Source organism: Mustela lutreola, chromosome 12 (assembly GCF_030435805.1).
Source record: "Mustela lutreola isolate mMusLut2 chromosome 12, mMusLut2.pri, whole genome shotgun sequence".
Lineage (NCBI taxonomy): Eukaryota > Metazoa > Chordata > Mammalia > Carnivora > Mustelidae > Mustela > Mustela lutreola.
Genome location: NC_081301.1, coordinates 56,372,362 through 56,388,454, shown reverse-complemented (window position 1 = coordinate 56,388,454; position 16,093 = coordinate 56,372,362). Strand labels below are relative to the sequence as shown.

At 34.1% G+C, this 16,093-nt stretch overlaps 1 pseudogene; it reads left to right on the top strand.

The window, feature by feature from the left end:
* LOC131812137 (ubiquitin-like domain-containing CTD phosphatase 1) overlaps positions 1 to 15,822 on the top strand; it is an 82,489-nt pseudogene extending 66,667 nt beyond the window's left edge.
* The last annotated feature ends 271 nt before the right edge of the window (positions 15,823 to 16,093 follow it).

Genomic DNA, 16,093 nt, shown 5'->3' with positions numbered 1-16,093 from the left:
TACTTCCAACAAGAAGATCTAAAAATTTTATATATCTATGCCCCTAACATGGGATGAGCCAATTATATAAATCAATAAATAACAAAATCAAAGAAACACATTGACAATAATGCAATAATAACATGGGACTTTAACATCCTCCTCACTGAAATGGACAGATCATCCAAGCAAATGATCAACAAGAAAATAAAGTCTTTATGTGACCCACTGGACCAGATGGGCATCACAGATATACTCAGAACATTCCATTACAAAGCAACAGAATACACAGTCATTTCTAGTGCACATGGAACAGTCCCAAAATAGAGCACATCTGCTGTCACAAATCAGGTCTCAACTGGTACCAAAAGATGGGGATCATTTCCTGCATATTTTTAGACCACAATGCTTTGAAACTAGAACTCAACCACAAGAGCAAAGTTGGAAAGAACTCAAGTACATGGCTAAAGAGCATCCTACTAAAGAATGAGTGGATCAACCAGGAAATTAAAGAAGAATTGAACAAAATTAATGGAAACAAATGAAAATGAAAACACAACTATTCAAAATCTGGGGGACACAGCAAAGGCAGTCCTGAGAAGAAAGTATATAGCAATATAAGCCTTTCTCAAGAAACAACAAAGGTCTCAAGTATACAACTTAACATTATACCTAACAGAGCTGGAGAAAGAACAGCAAAGAAGCACTAATCCTAGGAGGAGAAGAGAAATAATAAAGATCAGACCAGAAATCAATGAAATAGAAACCAAAAGAACAGTAGAACAAATCAATGAAACTAGCAGCTGGTTCTTTGAAAGATTGATAACCTCCTGCCCACAGTTACCAAAAGAAAAGAGAAAGGACCCAAATAAAGAAAATCATGAAGGAAAGAGGAGAGATCACAAGCAACACCAAAGAAATACAATCAATTATAACATAATATGAGCAACTATATGCCAGCAAATTTGACAATCAGGAAGAAATGGATGCATGCCTAGAGACACATAAACTACTACAACTGAACCAGGAAGAAATAGAAAACCAGAACAGGCCCATAACCTGTGAGGAGATGGAGGCAGTTGTCAAAAATCTCCCAACAAACAAGAGCCCAGGGACAGATGGCTTCTCAGGGGAAATTTACTAAACATTTAAAGAAGAATTAATACCTATTCTCCTGAAACTGTTCCAAAAAATAGAAATGAAAGAAAAACTTCCAAACTCATTTTATGAGGCCAGCATTATTGTGATACCAAAACCAGACAAAGATCCTGCCAAAAAGGTTAATTATAGACCAATATCCACGATGAACACAGATGTGAAAATTCTCACCAAAATACTAGCCAACAGGATCCAACAGTACATTAAAAGGAGTATTCACCATGAACAAGTGGGATTTATTCCTGGACTACAAGGTTGGTTCAACATCCACTAATCAATCAGTGTGATACATACATTAATAAAAGAAAGAACAAGAACCATATGATACTCTCAATAGATCCTGACAAAGCATTTGACAAAGTACAGCATCCTTTCTTAATCAAAACTCTTCAACATGTAAGGATAGAGGGTACATACCTCAATATTTTCAAAGCCATTTAGGAAAAACCCACAGCGAATATTCTCAATGGGGAAAACTGAGAGTTTTTCTCCTAAGATCAGGACATGGCAAGTTGAACTATCCTTGCACATTCTTTGGATAAATCTGACTTGGACAAATAATTCTTAGTTTACTTTTTTGGATTTGGTTTGCTAATATTAAGCTAAATTTTGTTTTCATAGACAAATACTATCTTCTTGTTGCATGACCTACATAATAGCTGTAAATTTTAAAAAAAAATTTCCATTATAACATTGCTTAGCAAAGACAATTAGTATTAATATATTATTCTCATTGAATAATAGCACATCTGGTTGTTTCAAGCCCATTCATTTTGTGGACTCAGCAAGCTGTAAATAAACCATAAATAAATTAGTGCTAATTTTGAATTAATGATGGAAATAGTAAAACATTGTGGATTTACTCCACTTTTAAATGATCTAGGTTCTACTAGTACTGATTTTAGTGTTATGCTTAAACCTTTTGTTGCTGAAGTTACTAAGGAATAGATTATTAGAATACCTTTAGTGATTTTCCCAACATTTATTCATCTTCCTTCCTTCCTTCATTCCTTCTTTCCTTCCTTCCTTCCTTCCCTCTCTCCCTCCCACCCTCTATCCAGATTTTTCCCTGTCCTAACATAATAATAATAATAATAATAATAATAATAATAATAATAATAGTCTAATATCCCCACATACCAATTTGCTCTACCTGGAAAGCTTAGAAACCAGTCAATTACTTTGAAGACAAACAGTATTTATTCCCACCTTTCTAGACAACATATTTAATTCAGTATTGTTCCAATCTCAGATCACACTTTCACATCTGCTACCAAATCCAATTCTACACTGAATATGAAAATTTCAGTAGAGTTTTCTTGAAATTTTTGAAAAAATTTTATCATGCAATGAAACTCTAAAAGTCAATTTAAAGCCCATACAGTTGAATCCAGTGACAGAATTAGACAAAAACAAAGCTAAACTAAACTAAAAAAACAAACCAAACCAAACAAACAAATTAAAAAAAAAAAAAAACCCACAAATGTTACTCTAGGAATTCAACCTTAAACTTGTTGCCTGAAACTTTGCTTTCTAATTAAAGAGCTTTGATTTAAATAACACCTTTCTTCTATTGACATATTAATCTTTAAAGATTAATTTTTATTATTGAGAGCTTTCAGTACCACGTATTTGGATATTTGTCACCCTCCATTTAAAATCACATTCTCAGTAGTCTTAGGGAAATACCATTTCCCAATGTTCTAATTAACAAGGTTTCCTGAGAGTATATTTATGGATTAAACCAAACCTCTCATTACAAACTTTAAATGTGTTAATGTGTTATTAAAAGATAGATGTCTTTAATAAATGAAGTATAGTATCCATAGAGAGTGGTAAATAACAAAGAAAATACAAAAATTATGAATTGATATTTATAAGTTTCTTGCTGCCTTTGTATTTCATAGTATGATTTAGTGGAAATACTACTAGAATGAAGAATTATCCTGTATTTTAGTTAAAGGACAAAAGAAGAAGGAAGAACTAGAAGAAATATTTATCTAGGACTGTTATGGTAACCAAAACATAAAGAATGTTTTCATTTAATAGCTTAAGAATTTGCTCTGCTTGTCAGGTTTATGACCAGTGTATTATATGTGTGAAATAATCATCTAAGATGCAAGAAGTAAGCATGGTTTTTATTTACTTTAGGAAAACATGGAGGATTTAGAGAAGAACTGTCATTTGGAGTCTTTGGAATTTTATTTATTTTATTTTATTTTTTTAAGATTTTATTTATTTACAGAGAGAATAAAAGAGCACAAGCAGAGGGAGTGGCAGAAGGAGAGGAAGAAGCAGGCCCTGAGCAGGGAGCCTGATGTGGGACTTGACCCCAGGACCCTGGATCATGACCTGAGCCAAAGCCAGACGCTCAACCATCTGAGCCTCCCAGGCACCCATCCTTTGGAATTTAAAACAGTTATTTACACCCATTCTGGAAGGAAGTGTCACAATATTGTGCTGGAGTAAATTACAATAAAGAGTTATCCATTTTTATGTCATTACTATAGTAATTGTTTATATCTAAAAACAAACTATAATGTCTCACATATAAATCTCCCTCATGTTACAGTTCTGTAGCCTGAGTTGGTATCACTGAAAGAAGTCAGTGCTAAGGTTGCTAATGGTCTAAGATGTAGATTGCTTCATACTCCCTTCTAAATTTTCTTTTTGCTATATCTAAGTACTTTACAGAAAAAGAAAATAGCAAGGTTTATTTTTTAAAGTAGACAATTCAAGAACCTAAAACCAGTAGGAGCAGTGACATGTAAAATAAATTTAAAAAGCTTTCCTCTCCTCATAATTTACCAGAATCTTTTGCTTCTTTTTGAATTTATTTAATAGTTTAGCCTAACCTATTGAATTACAAAAGCCCCTGGAGGTTTCATGAGTATTCATGTTATTGTTGTTCAATTTATAATTTTTCAAAACTAAGGAAAGTGTGAAGTAATTTAAAACATTTTCTAGTTTTACTTAGTATATGTAAACACCATGTTATCTATATATTTCATGTCTCAAGAATATATAAGAATGTATTTTTAAATTAATTGGGATATATATGTAAATAAATATTTTATGCATCTGTGTTTTTATATATTTTTTTTAATTTTTTAAAGATTTTATTTATTTATTTCTTAGAGAGAGAGAGAGTGAGAGAGCAAGCATAGGCAGACAGAGTGGCAGGCAGAGGCAGAAGGAGAAGCAGGCTCCCTGCCAAGCAAGGAGCCTGATGTGGGACTCGATCACAGGATGCTGGGCTCATGACCTGAGCTGAAGGCAGCCGCCTAACCAACTGAGCCATCCAGGCATCCCTGTGCTTTTTTTTTTTTTTTTTTTAAGATTTTATTCATTTATTTGGCAGAGACACAGCTAGAGAGGGAACACAGGCAGGGGGAGTGGGAGAGGAAGAAGCAAACTTCCTGCCACGCAGGGACCCTGAGGCAGGCTCAATCCCAGGACCCTGGGTCAATGACCTGAGCCAAAGGCAGACGCTTAATGACTAAGCCACCCAGACACCCCACATCTGTATCCTCAGATGATCTTGTATCTTTGTTATTTGTGTTTCCAGAAGGAATTTATCATGACCTAATGACCCAAAAACAATATTGTTGATTCCTCTATAACCTTTACTACTGCAATTTCACAGTCAGCATCTACCAACCTATGGAATAAATTGTCATGTATCTCAATCCTAGAAAAAAAAAAAATGTTTTCTGTTTGTCTTCAGAATTTCTTCTCTTCTGCCTCTTAATTACTTTTTTTAATCAAATTTTTGTTGTTGTTGATATTGTTTCTTATTTATTAACACATCATTAAAAGTATTGCAAACAGAATAATGCAAGCATTGATAATAGCTTAATAAGAAAAATGGATAAGTAGGCATGAATTTGATTTCATTTTCAGTAGACTTCACTCTGTGTAGAAATAAAGTAAAATGTCATTTTCTTTTAGCCCTATACTGTGAATGTATAACATTTTTTTATAAAAGGATCCATGAAAGACAACACACAACCATTTTACTTTTGGGTTATGTTGAAAGATATATATTTTGCTAATATTTACCTATTTTTAGACTTAAAGATCATCTACATGCAAATAAAGAAGAAAAATATATCGTTAGGTAGAAAAATACATCTTTATTGATTTTATGAAAATTCTAAGGAAATAAGCAAAACTTCATTTATCAATTATTAAATATATATGCATCCAACATCAGGTCAACTAAATATATAAAGGAAATTTTAAATCTAGAAAGAATAGGCAGCAATACAATAAAAATAGGAGACTAAATATCATACTTTCAATAAGGGATAGAACATTACAGACAGAAAATCTATAGACAGCAGACTTGAACAACACTATAGACCAAATGGACCTAACATACCTATAAAGAACTTTCTATTTGACAACAGAATAATTCTTCACAATCACATAGAACACTCTCCAGGCTACATCACATTTTAGGTCACAGATCAAGTCTTAACAAATTACCTAAGCTTGGATTGATGTTTATTCATGGCAATACTCCAAGCCTGAAATTTACTTGTTATGATTACTAACTTATTTTAGGAATCTTCTCTTTTCAAAAATTCCAAAATTCACTGGGAATGGATGGAGACAAAAAAAACTTAGTGGTTTTTAAATAAGCATTTCATAGAGTTCTGTAACTATCTCACTGATGACAATTTCAGTATTATTAAGCAAACAGTGAAAGTACATTTATGTATGATTTCTTAATATTCTTTACAAACATTTCATATCAGGAAATAGGTTGTGCTCCATAAAGATCAAATTGATTGTTGAAGGTTATATTAAAAAGTTGAATGCATTTTATTTTTGTACAATTACATTTGGAGAATCCTACTCATTTGTATTAATAACTAAGTGCTGCCACTGTTATCATTATAGATATCTCTCCACAATTATTGGAAAATTTCTATGAGAATACATATCAACTATAGTGAGGGCTGAATCTGTCTTGAAAAACCTTTGTTCCAAATCCACATATATAGAGTAGTGATGTAGTTCATAATGGCATCGGCAAAACTGCGAAATATTATACATAACAATTAAGAGAGATGGAATGGGTTGAGTAGGTGGTGGTTATTTAAGATTGTATTTATGATAAGTACCAGGTGATGTATGAAATTGCTGAATCACCTGAAACTAATATGACACTATGTAAGCTCATTAGAATTAAAATAAAAACAAAAACAAAATAACATACAACAAGAAGAAGAAGAGGAGGAAGAAGAAGAAGGAGGAGGAGGAGGAGGAGAAGGAGAAGCAGAAGAATGAGAAGAAGAAGAGGAGATGGAGGAGGAGGAGGAGGAGGAGGAAGAGGAAGAAAGAGGAGGAGGAGATGGAAAGGAGAAGTATGTACTTCAAGGTACTGTCAACCTAACCAGTTTAACTGGCTAAACTTTTCTGTCTTTAAATTAGGTTGATTGCAATCAAGAAATAGGCAGAGGACATGAACAGACATTTCTGCAAAGAAGACATCCAGATGGCCAACAGACACATGAAAAAGTGCTCCATATCACTCAGAATCAGGGAAATACAAACCACAATGAGATATCACCTCACACCAGTCAGAATGGCTAAAATAAACAAGTCAGGAAATGACAGATGCTGGCGAGGATGCGGAGAAAGGGGAACCCTCCTACACTGTTGGTGGGAATGCAAGCTGGTGCAACCACTCTGGAAAACAGCATGGAGGTTCCTCAAAATGTTGAAAATAGAACTACCCTATGACCCAACAATTGCACTATTGGGTATTTACCCTAAAGATACAAACGTAGTGATCCAAAGGGGCACGTGCACCCGAATGTTTATAGCAGCAATGTCCACAATAGCCAAACTATGGAAAGAACGTAGATGTCCATCAACAGATGAATGGATCAAGAAGATGTGGTATATATACACAATGGAATACTATGCAGCCATCAAAAGAAATGAAATCTTGCCATTTGCAACAACATGGATGGAACTAGAGTGTATCATGCTTAGCGAAATAAGTCAAGCAGAGAAAGACAACTATCATATGATCTCCCTGATATGAGGAAGTGGTGATGCAACATGGGGGCTTAAGTGGGTAGGAGAAGAATAAATGAAACAAGATGGGATTGGGAGGGAGACAAACCATAAATGACTCTTAATCTCACAAAACAAACTGAGGGTTGCTGGGGGGAGGGGGTTTGGGAGAAGGGGGTGGGATTATGGACATTGGGGAGGGTATGTGCTTTGGTGAGTGCTGTGAAGTGTGTAAACCTGTGATTCACAGACCTGTACCCCTGGGGATAAAAATATATGTTTATAAAAAATAAAAAATTAAATTAAAAAAATTAGGTTGATTGTTCCTCAGGGAAGGAAAATGTTATGAGAAGGAGGGAGGGTTGCTGTAGATAATGTATTATGCATTGGTTTGGTAATAATAAGCACTTCTTTGAGTTTATACTCCCTCAAATTTTGGAAAAATATGGAATAGCTTTAAATCTAGTAAAACAAAATTATGTATAAAAATTATCTAAAACCCCCAGTTATTTCTATCTGTTTTAATATCTGAAACACAGATTTTAAATTTAATTGGGATACATGTAGAAACACATATTTTATGCATCTGTGCCCTTAGATGATCTTGTATCTCTGTTATTTAGAGTTCCTGAGGAAACTTCTCATGATGTAATGAGCCAGAACTAATTCCATAAGCAAGATAAATTCTCTCATTTAACCTGTATTACTTATAACCACCAAAGTTAAATTCATGAGCTGATGTAGTTCTCAAATGCAGCTTTTTCTTAAAGATAGTTACAGTATTTCAAGCAGATAGTGCAATGTATCCAACATATCTAATAAGATGTGTAGTATAATATGAATTAGTAATACATGATATTTTTGTAGTTTGCTTAACTTCATTACCTTTCATCTATAATAAAATGTGAATTCCAATAGCATCTGAATGTGTATGCCTATTTTGATCACTTATAGATTTTTTAATTATTTATTTTTCAGAAAGAAAGAGTACAAGCAGGGGGAGCTGCAGGCATAGCATGCAGAGAGAGAAGGCTCCCTGCTGAGAAAGAAGCCCAATGTGGATGTGGATCCCAGGACCCCAGGATCATGACCTCAGCCAAAGGCAGAAGCTTACTGATTGAGCCACCCAGACATCCTGATCCTTACAGATTCTTACAGCGGGTTGTTAAAATTCATGAGTATACTCTATATATAACTCATCCTTGTATATTTAACTCTATTATAATACATTGTTTTCTAGACACAGATGTTCTTACTGTTTTTACAATTTTTCAAGCATCTTGGAAAACTAAAATACTTAACTGTGAACTACTGTGAAGGAAATTTAGTCAAATTACAATACCTTAAGTCAGTAGGCTGAACAAAACATTTTGCATTCCCACCAGCAAAATATGAGAGTTTTAGTTGTTATATATCATTGTTTGTTATTGGTGATATGTGTGTGTACTTTTACTTCTGTGGCATATCTTATAACTGGAAGTTTCTACCTCATAATCCTTTTTACCCGTTTTACTTATTTTACTCCCTACTCCCATCTGGCAACCACCAGTTTGGGTCTGATGCTGATTTTTGTTTTTATGTCCATTTGTTCTTTTATTTATTTATTTTAGTATTTTATTTATTTAAGAGGGATAATGACTGAGAGAGAGAGAGAGAGCATGAGCAGGGGGAGAAGCAGAGGGAGAGGGAGAAACAGACTCCCTGCTGAGCAGGGAGCATGATGAGGAGCTTGATCCCTAGGATTCCAGAATCATGACCTGAGCTGAAGGCAGACACTTAACTGACTGAACCATCCAGGTGCCCCTCATTTTTTCTTGTAGAGTTCCCATATGAGTGAAATGCTATGGTATTTGTCCTTCCCTGTTTGACTTACTTCATTTAGCATAATACCCTTTAGGTCCATCTATGTTGTCATGAATGGCAGGGTCTCATCACTTGTTGTGACTGAGTAATAGTCCAGTGTGTATGTGTGCGTGTGTGTGTGTGTATGTACATCTTTGCCCATTTATCTATTGATGAAGATTTACATTGCTTCCATATCTTGGCTATTGTAAATGATATTGCAACATATACTTATGATTTAGTAACCACATGCATATATATTTTCCCTAGAGAATTTAAATGTATGTCCACACATAAACCTGTACAAAATATTTATAGCAGACCTATTTACAACTGCCACAAGAAGGGGAAAAAAATCAAATGTTTTTTTGCAGGTAAATGGGAGAAAAAACCTGTGTAGCAATAAAATGTAATGGACTTTCGACCCTTGCAAAAATTTGAATAAATCCCCAAAATATATTGACATGAAAAAAAATAATAAAAGCAATCTCAAAGGCTAAATATTACATAATTCCATTGATGGAAATTTCTTAAGAAGATCAAAGTATTAGGATGAAGGATAAATGAATAGTTGCCAGTAGTTAAAGTTAGTGGTGGGGGGAGAGGGACACTAAAGGAACAGCATAGGGGAGTATTTTTGGTGTGATGGAGTTGTTTAGTACCACAATTATAAGAATAAAATAAACATAACTCTACAAATAAAGGTCAATTAAAGGTCAATTGTATAGTTAATTTAAAAACTTTTAAAAAATCTTAAAAATATAAGTCACTGAGCTGAGACCCAGAGAAGTTATGAGCCTTTCTCTTTTCCATAGCTAGTCTGTGGAAATCCAGTCCTGGAATAGAAGTTCATTGATGAAGAAGCCAAGTTTCTTTCAAATGTATGATTCTCACAAAGAGAATTTCGTAGAAGGTAATATTTATTGAATAAATCCCCTAATATGTGAATTTAGGTATTTCTTTGTATTTAGTAAGCTTTTTAAAAATAATGATGGTGGATGGACTAAAATTATCTTAATGGAAGAATCATGCCTACTAAAAGAAAATGAGGGTTTAAAAAATATTGTACACTTTAATTAACTAGGTTTAATAAGCTTCTGTAGGTGAAAGTTTCTGTGTAAATAAAATAACTAATGTCGGATGTAAGGGCAATCTGACTGTAACATCTGTCACCCCATTGGTCACCAGGATTGACTCCACTGATCTGGGTGGCTACGGGATGTCCCTTCCCTCCCTAACCACTCCATATGCACCCTTCCTGGAACTGCATGTTTGGTCCAAAAGGATGACCTTCCCTGATAGGGGAGGACTCTTTAATCAAGGGTATAGAAGTAGCTGTGCTCCCCAACTAGAACATTCAAACATGCTCTTAAGGTCCATTTGTAGGAGAATGTGCAGTAGTCAAACTTCTAAGGCTCCAGACACATCCAAATTAGACACCACATGTTGCAATCATCATTTTTAAAAATTAATTAATTAATTAATTAACCAATGTCTTCTGTTCTTGGAAAGTGAACTTTCAAACTTCCGATATTCATGGACGGACTGGATGGATTTCTGCCTTTTTCTTTTCTTTTCTTTCTTTCTTTCTTTCTTTGATAATTATTAAATATCTTTGAAGAGTTTTATAATAGATTATAAAAGGTTGAAGGATTAGCATTATTCTTTAACTAAAGTTTTTTCAACTTTGGGAATGCTTCATACACTGCTTCACTGCTTTTTTTTTTCCCCCTCTTTTTCCTCCTAACCTGTCACTTCATAAACCTCTAACAGTAGGTAAATGACAACCTAAAAACATTTCAACATAGATATGATTTTATAAATGTCAACTCAAATTTCGCTGAGACATCTTCTCAAGACCTGACATGAAACCAGTTTCAGTACATTAAATGAACAGGAATAGGAGTAAAAATTGTTTGTGAAGTATATTTTTTCAGGTATTGGTTGTTGATAAAGTTTAGACTGATTTTACTTTTTGAAATACAAGTATGTTTGTCTTAAAAAACAAAATAGGGGCCACAGAAAGTAAAGAAACTGTTTATTGAATCTTAATAGAGACATTGTGCATTAAATATTGAACACATTGATTTCATCAAATTCTCACAATAATCTACAGAAGTTATTTATATATGAAAACTGACAATACAAATTTTACAAAAATTTACTAGATGGGAAAAGATACAGTTGAAAATAGATTGCACTGTCAGATAACAGATTTAACCATTTCTGAGGAACTTCATTAAAATTCAGCATCAGGTTTATATGTTATTTATTTATTTATTTATTTGTTTTCAGCTTAACAGTATTCATTGTTTTTGCACCACAGCCAGTGCTCCATGCAATCCGTGCCATCCCCAAACCCACCACCTGGTTCCCCCAACCTCCCACCTCCCGCCCCTTCAAAACCTTCAGGTTGTTTTTCAGAGTCCATAGTCTCTCATGGTTTACCTCCCCTTCCAATTTCCCTCAGCTCCCTTCTCCTCTCCATCCCCCCATGTCCTCCATGTTATTTGTTATGCTCCACAAATAAGTGAAACCATATGATAATTGACTCTCTCTGCTTGAATTATTTCACTCAGCATAATCTCTTCCAGTCCTGTCCATGTTTATACAAAAGTTGGGTATTCATCCTTTCTGATGGAGGCATAATACTCCATAGTGTATATGGAACACATCTTCCTTATCCATTTGTCCATTGAAGGGCATCTTTGTCCTTTCCACAGTTTGGCAACCATGGCCATTGCTGCTATAAACATTGGGGTACAGATGGCCCTTCTTTTAACTACATCTGTATCTTTGGGGTAAATACCCAGTAGTGCAATTGCAGGGTCATAGGGAAGCTCTATTTTTAATTTCTTAAGGAATCTCCACACTGTTCTCCAAAGTGGCTGCACCAATTTGCATTCCCACCAACAGTGTAAGAGGGTTCCCCTTTCTCCACATCCTCTCCATCACATGTTGTTTCCTCTATTGCTAATGTTGGCCATTCTAACTGGTGGAAGGTGGTATCTCAATGTGGTTTTAATTTGAATATCCCTGATGGCCCAAATGATGATGAATATTTTTTCATGTGTCTAATAGCCATTTGTATGTCTTCATTGGAGAAGCGTCTGTTCATGTCCTCTGCCAATTTTTTGATATGATTGTCTGTTTTGTGTGTGTTGAGTTTGGGGAGTTCTTTATTGATCCTGGATATCAACTTTTCATCTGTACTGTCATTTGCAAATATCTTCTCCCATTCTGTGGGTTGCCTCCTTGTTTTGTTGACTGTTTCCTTTGCTGTGCAGAAGGTTTTGATCTTGATGAAGTCCCAAAAGTTCATTTTCAGTTTTGTTTCCTTTCCCTTTGGAGACATATCTTGAAAGAAGTTGCTGTTGCTGATATCAAAGAGGTTACTGCCTATGTTCTCCTCTAGGATTCTGATAGATTCCTGTCTCACATTGAGGTCTTTTATCCATTTTAAGTTTGTCTTTGTTTACGGTGTAAGAGAATGGTCGAGTTTCATTCTTCTATGTATAGCTGTCCCGTTTTCCCAGCACCATTTATTGAAGAGACTGTCTTTTTTCCACTGTATATTTTTTCCTGTTTTGTTGAAGATAATTTGACCATAGAGTTGAGGCTCCATATCTGGGCTCTCTACTCTGTTCCACTGATCTATGTTTCTGTTGTTATGGAGTACCATGCTGTCTTAGTGGTCATAGCTTTGTAGTAAAGCTTGAAATCAGGTGCTGTCATGCCGTCAGTTTTATTTTTGTTTTTTAGCATTTCCTTAGCAATTCGGGGTCTCTTCTGATTCCATACAAATTTTTGGATCATTTGCTCCAGCTTTTTGAAAAATAAAGCTCATAGCCTTCCCGTTGAGATCAGGAACACAAGGATGCCCACTCTCACCACTTTTGTTCAACATAGTATTAGAAGTCCTAGCAACAGCAATCAGACAACAAAGAGAAGAAAAAGGTATCCAAATTGGCAAGGAAGGAGTCAAACTCTCTCTCTTCACAGATGACATGATTCTTTATATGGAAAACTCAAAAGACTCCACCCCCAAACTACTAGAACTCATACAGCAACTCAGTAATGTGGCAGGATACAGTCAATGTACAGAAATCAGTGGCTATCTTATACACTAACAATGAAAATACAGAAAGGGAAATTAGAGAATCAATCCATTTAGTATAGCACCAACAACCATATGATACTTGGGAATAAACCTAACCAGAGAGGTAAAGGATCTGTACTCGAGGAAGTACAGAACACTCATGAAAGAAATTGAAGAAGACACAAAACGATGGAAGACCATTCCATGCTTTGGATCGGAAGAATAAACATTGTTAAAATGTCTACTGCCTAGAGCAATCTATACTTTTAATGCCATTCTGATCAAAATTCCATAGATTTAGATTTATCATGAAGTGTGACACATACTAACTAGAATTGCATATTGATAGATTGTTAAAAGGTAGACATCATATGCTAACAAATTGATACATCATGTATTTAAATGGAGAATCAGGTTAAATTAATATTATCATCATTTAGGAATAGATAAGATTAGGTTAGTTGGTAAAAAGAACAAGGCACTTAACTTCATGAGCAAGGCAGACAGTGATTATTGAGATCAAGACAGGAACTGTGTCCACTGGAACTTAGCATGAATTTTCTTAATAGGAATCACATTAGCCTAACCACATGGAATATAGCAGGTGATGTAAATCCTGCAGACATGTGTTCTTTCGTCACAGCTTTGAGGAAAGTAGGGGAAAAGTGGGCCTATTAACAATAGTTATATGGATGGTTTGGTAATTAGGTGTATGAATTTAATTTTAAAATAAAAATTTATGGTCAACTTTTTTTGAAATCTATAGGGAATTCTCCCCTTATTCTTGCCTTTTTCAAGTTTATAAAATACATTGACAAGAAACATACATCTCACAAAATACATAAAGGATAGATAACTGGGAAGGAAAACAAGTACAGTAGTCCCTGAAACAATACAAGGGTTGGGGTACTAACCCTCGTACAGTTGACAATCTGTGTATAACTTTTGATTCCCCCAAAACCTAACTACTAATAGACTACTGTTGACTGGAAGCCTTATTGACAACATAAACAGCTGATTAATACATATTTTATATGTTGTATGTAATATATACTGTATTATTTTTTATTATATACTGTATTCTTACAGTAAATAAGTTAGAGCATTGAATGTTAAGAAAATCATAAGAGAAAATATATTATAGTACCATACTGTAAAAAATACATATATTAAGAGGACCCATATAGTTCAAACCTGTGTGGTTCAAGGGTCAACTGTATATTGGATAGCATAATTAGGATCCAACAATATGATAATGTCTATAAATCCATTGATTCTGTGATGAAACATAGGTGATTGAACATATGAAAGTTAACTTCTGAACTTCTGCCCTAAAAACATGTACCTAAAAACAGGCGTATGAGTCTGCAGGCCATCCATCTTTCTCCATTTCTGAAAAAGTTTGTGTAAAGTTTTTCTGATTGCCTTAACATACTGGAAAAATTCATCATTTGAGCCATCTGCATCAGGAGTTTTCTTGGGAAAAAAATAAAATTGTAGACCCTACAACTTCAGTAATATGGAGCTATTCAAATATTTATTTCTTTTCTATTTCTGGTATGTTTTATTTTTTAGTGTTTTGTTTTGTTTAGTCTTGTTTTTTTAGATCTAAGTTGTCATATTCTTGGGCATAAAGTTGTCATAGTTTAGAAAATACAGTTGTAAAAATTGTGAGTCACTGGACATGTCTGTATGACAAGAAACATCGTTCATGATAAGGCAGAATTGTGATTTTCAATTAAGCTTGAAAAATAATGTGGTTAAATGATAAACACTGTTATATGGAGAAAAAAATAAATTCTTGATATATGTCCATCTCATTTATAAATAACGAAGGATTTTTTAATTCAAAGTAATATGATCTTGTGTTTATTTGTCCTATATTTGTAGTTGTCCAACCATATCATTTTTAACTGTTAGTTGATAATATAGAAACAGTCAAGCATTAGATGGCTGGTTCAATATAGTGTCCTTTAAATAACAATTTGGAGACTTAGATTTTTTTTGTTGTTTTTAACTAAAAGGAAGATAAAAAATTACACATTTCTTTTAGCACTTAGAGATTTTGAGAATATCACTTTGGGTTAGACATAATAGAAAGAATAAGCTAGAGTTCATTCAAGCTTAGCAAAATTATTACTGTATTATAAACAGTGGGCATAAAAGAGTATAAAGTGGAAATTTTGAATCCTCCCAGGGAAGGAAAAAAGCTTTTGGTACTAGATGTTGGTTATACATTATTTGACCGTAGGTCTTGTGCAGAGACTGGAATAGAATTTATGCGGCTATATCTTCATGAGTTCCTAACATCTGCATATGAGGATTATGACATTGTTATTTGGTCCACAACAAATATGAAGTGGATTGAAGCTAAAATGAAAGAGCTTGGAGTGAGCACAAATGCAAATTATAAGATTACCTTCATGTTGGACAGTGCTGCTATGATAACTGTGCATACTCCAAGGAGAGGATTAATAGATGTAAAACCTCTTGGTGTTATATGGGGGAAGTTTTCAGAGTTTTACAGAAAAAAAATACCATAATGTTTGATGACATAGGAAGAAATTTTCTAATGAACCCACATTAGTCCACAAAATGGATTAAAGATAAGGCCTTTTATGAAAGCGCACTTAAATTGAGATAAAGACAAAGAACTTTTAAAGTTAACTCAGTACCTCAAGGAGATAGCAAATACTTTAGAAAAAAATTAAAAATTAAAAATTAAAAAAAAATAGTGGGCATTTTAAGGATAAATAAAATGTGTAACTTATCTCTGAACTCTTTAATCACTTTTCATTGTAAATAAAGGGGAAATTAAATATATTTTTGCTTTTATACAAGTAAAATGAGGTGATTAGGAAAGATGAAGTGCCTTGACATCAAAATATTTTTTATAATTATCTCACAAAATATGTGTGGTGAAGTTCAGCTAAATGGCAGACAGTGATGCTTTTCCATAGCACTTCTACATTCTATTCTTTT